Below are 4,776 nucleotides of genomic sequence, written 5' to 3' on the forward strand. Positions count from 1 at the left end.
TTGGTATATCTCAACATATGCAAAAGAAAAAATTAAACCTGTGAAAATTTGAGCTTATAGTTGGTCATCGAAGTTGCAAGATAATAATGCAAGCATAAACACCCTTGTCCCACGAAATTGTCTGCTTTCAGATGCTTGATTTTGAGGCCTCAAATTCTAATTCTTAGGTTTCGAAAGCTACGTTACTTCAGCGGGAGCCGTTTCTCACAATGTTTTATACTATCACTATTTTACCAATAATGTCCAATGCCTTTAACCCAAACCCTATACCCGTAACTCTACTCGCCCCACATACTAACCCAAAACCTATAATTACGCTTCCCCAACCTAACCAGACCCGGAACCACACCAAACCCGATTCTCGTTTTATACCCCCAAACACACAGCGCACTAATTCTGATATAATAATTATAGTTTCCACCATATCTCAAAAGTCTACAACAAAGCACAATATAACTGAAAACAAATAATTATCACGAGTTCTCTGGTAGGATCATTAAGTATGAGTTGACACAATTCATTGAACTCTGAAAAGTTCACAACTTTAGTGAAACCAGGTCACATTGATAACAAAAAGACTCATTTCCTTTATTTCAATTCCAGAGACCACCACAAGTTACTAAGATTAAAAAAAAGGAAACTTCAATGTGTTTATCATCAGGGCCCAACTTCGTAGAGCTGCTAAGCAGTAGCACAGAAATTTGCTTAGCATGAAATTTCTCCCTTGATAAAAACAGTACAACAAAATTTCCATTTGTTGCATTATTGCTTGATAGTTCACTGGTGAGCTGCTGTTGTTTGCTTATCCTGAAAATCACGTTGAAATTTGGTTGGTAATCCTGTTTTTATCAAGGAAGAAATGTCATGCTAAGCAAATTGTTGTGCTTAGCAGCTCTATTGGGCCCTGTACTTTGTTGCACTTTTCTTTCAAAGAAGAGCTCCAAGGTTGATGTCCAAACAATACCCATTTCCTTCATTTCGATTCCAGAGATCAACGTTCGTATTTGTTTATCCTTACATAATTAAAAAAATCTGTACTGTGTTACACTCTTCTTTCAAAGAAGAGCTTCATGGTTGATTACCAAACAATACCCAGTTCCTTCATTTCAATTCCAGATATCACCACCAGTTCAAAAGAAACGTTTAGTTTGTTTATCCTTGCATATTTAAAAATCTGTACTATGTTGCACTTTTTTCGAAGAAGAGCTATCGTTGATTACATTGACCTTTACGAATTATTTCCTGCTTTTAAAGGAAACCTTTAATATGGTCTACCTTTGTTTTTGGAACCGTTCAGATTGTTTTCATCTTACTATCAAATAAAAACTAATCTGTGAAAATTTCATTTCAAAAGGTGGTAGCGTTAAAGACACCGGACACTATTGGTAATTGTCAAAGACCAGTCTTCTAACTTGGTGTATCTCAACATAATGCACCAAATAATAAACCTGTGAAAATTTGAACTCTAATGGTTGTCGAATGGAAGAAAAAACATTTTCTTTCACTTATGCTTGATTTTAAGACCTCCAAGTCTAATTCCGAGGTATCAAAATCAAATTAAAACATGAAAGAGGAAAACTAATTCTTTCTCTAAAACTACGATACAACACTTATAGAGTGAGCCGTTTCTCACTATGTTTTATACTATCAGCTAGCTCTCCATTGCTTGTTACCAAGTAAGTTTTTACGCTACAATTATTTTAAGTAATTACCAATAGGGACAGTGCCTTTAAGATATCGCAGAGCGGTGATGCCCTTACAGGAAGAATACTCCGTATAATTTTGATAACAATCTGAGACACGTATATAGTGACAGTAACATTTCACATATTTAAATTTCTGGGGGTAAAAACTTATTTTCCCCCCATAACCACACTACTTTGCAGTGAAAAATCAAGCTCAGTGGCAGCACAATTGGAGTGTGAGCTCACCCCCCCCCCCCCCCAAAAAAAAGAGTTTTATAAAGGCTCCCGTCAAGAAGCATTTTCTCAAGCATGTAAAAGCACTCGCAAAAAAAAAAGTCAAACGTTTTGTTTACAAAAGTTTACCGCATTTGAGACATTTTGAAATCTCTGCCACTAGAGGGCAGCAGACCTACCAGGTAAGGGTGCACCACAAAAAAACTAAAACCCCATGGGCCGGGTCAAAGTAGTGGATAATTTCCTTTATTCTTTTTTCTTCAATTCTGTATGATATATGATGTAGTGGTGCCCGGCCCATGGGATCTGGACATGTAAAACTGACCATTCAAAATTCGGAATCGGTGGGAAAAAATAGGAATTTTTCACAAATTAATAAAAAATACTAAAACCCCCAGGCCGGGTAAAGTTTACTATGCTTTTTTTTAAAACTTTCTCTTCAGTTCTGTATGAAGTGGACACTATTTAGCAAGCTTCCGTACACAATGTGACGTCATAGACGCATGACCAATCAGAAGAATATGCTCATGAGCGAACACTTATTGCCAGCGGACACTCTTTTTTTCATGACACCGGTGTCACATGCAATTGTGTCCGCCATGCAGAACTGTCCGCTCCGGACACTTTTGCATATGCAATCGTGTCCGGGCTATGTAGTCTTGGCCAAAGACTATGGTGCTTGATTCTGGATAGTGTACTACGCGCGGTTGAATTGCCAAAGCGCGCCCGCCACGGTAGAGTGTAGTCTAGATTTCAAGCCGTCCAATTCACTAAGGGCATCATATCACATCAGGAATATAGGTAAGATTCGCAAGTACTTGGACAAAATTGCCACTGAAAAGGTCATTCACGCATTTGTTACTTCTCGATTTGACAACGGCAATGCTCTTCTCTACAGTCTTCCTAACAACCAGATTTCCCGACTTCAACGGCTCCAAAATACTGCTGCCCGCATTGTGACACTGTCTAGAAAATCATGTTCTATCACCCCCATTCTGAAACAACTACATTGGCTCCCTATCTCTCAACGAATCATCTTCAAGCTGATGCTCATTGTCCACAAAGCTCTTAATGGCAAGGCTCCCCACTATATTTCTGAACTGCTTCAAGTTTACACTCCATCAAGGAATCTTCGATCAAGTTCTATGCTTCTCCTCATTGAACCCAAGTCTCGACACTCATGGGGCGACAGGTCTTTTTTTTCAGCCGCGCGTCCCGCATCTGGAACTCTCTACCACTTAATCTTCGATCTTGTCTTTGTACTGCAAAATTCAAGTCTCTTCTCAAAACTTATCTTATGTCACAGGTTTTCAATGACTAATTTTGTTGTGTTTGTTTTTCTTTGTGTTGTGTTTTGTTTTTGTTTTGTTTTTTGGTGTTACTGCGCCTTGAACACACAGCAGGGTGGATATGTGCGCATTACAAGTCTTATTATTATTTATTTATTATTACTAAATCATACCGTGGCGGGCGCGCTTTGGCGATTCAACCGCGCGTGATACACTATCCAGAATCAAGCACCATAGTCTTGGGCGAAAACTAGGGGCTATGCAAAAACCGTCCGGCGGACATGTACATGACTGTACATGTATCTGTACATGTATGTGCGCGCGTAAGCAAGCGTGCATGCACTGAACCTACGTATATTGCAGCATGAATACTCACGTATTTTATGATTGCAGCGAATAGCCAACGGCCGAACATTCCCCATGTCATTCATGACATGCACTTAGCTTGTAAGAAAATGGCGAACGTGTTCCGTCGACCAAGGGCGTTTAATTTCAAGGACAGTTTTGCACGGGGCGGACACTGCATATGCAAATGTGTCCGGGCGAACACAATTGCATTATGCAGCAGCGTCTGGGCGGACACGATTGCATATGCAAAACCGTCCGGCGGACATTTTTACATATGCAATAATGTCCTCCGGATAGTATTGCATAGAGGACATAGTTGCGTGCGACACTGGTCCATGGGGTCTGGACATCTGAAAATTAACCATTCAATATTCGGAATCGGATCACTCGTTCTGCCATTCTACCTCCATGGTTCTGCAGCCGACACGCGAATATATGAACACATAGCCTTGCTCAAGGCAGCCGAACTATTCACTCCGAAAAAAGACCGCCGCTGTATAAAAACCCACCCGTGTTCACTGTGCGTAACATCGCACGACACGATGCCCCCGTACACTATCCGCATGCGTCGGCCGTCAGGTACGAGTGCGGATGACTTGTGTGCACAGTAGTCGTACGATGTGAAAGTGTGTATACGGGTGGGTCATGCGGTGTGATCGCACGCACCACGAACAGGGTATACGGGTGGGTTTACTGCGGCGTCTTTTCGGAGCGAATAATGTGACTGCCTTGAGCAAGGCTAATGAACACACGGAAAGTAATGACCTGAAAAACCGACTGAAAGTTGGGCCGGTTTTATCGGTTGACGTTCGACATTTGAATGTCAAACAAGAACCAGTTACTCGTTGGACATCCAGTATGCGTATTCGTGCACACATCTGAATGGACACTATTCCCCACTATGGCCGGGCACCACTACTTGAGTGTTGTGAAATCAAGTCGGTAATTATTGTTGTGCGGTCTAATTCGTCGCCCACCGCTCTGCGAGTTGTTTTCTTTTGTGGGGATATGACCGCTTTACGAAAACAGAATTTTTACAAACATTCCAAAGAAAGTGAACAAAACTACTGGTTAAAAGACTACTACGTGTCAAATAGCTCATAACACAAATTTTCATTGTTTCGTCACACAAATACGCCGATGCCATTGGATAAAAAACCTGACGTCAACAAAAAAGCGGCGACTAAGCTATGCAAGCGCGCAGTGCGCATGCGCGAGTT

Source organism: Asterias amurensis, chromosome 6 (assembly GCF_032118995.1).
Source record: "Asterias amurensis chromosome 6, ASM3211899v1".
Taxonomy (NCBI): Eukaryota; Metazoa; Echinodermata; class Asteroidea; order Forcipulatida; family Asteriidae; genus Asterias; species Asterias amurensis.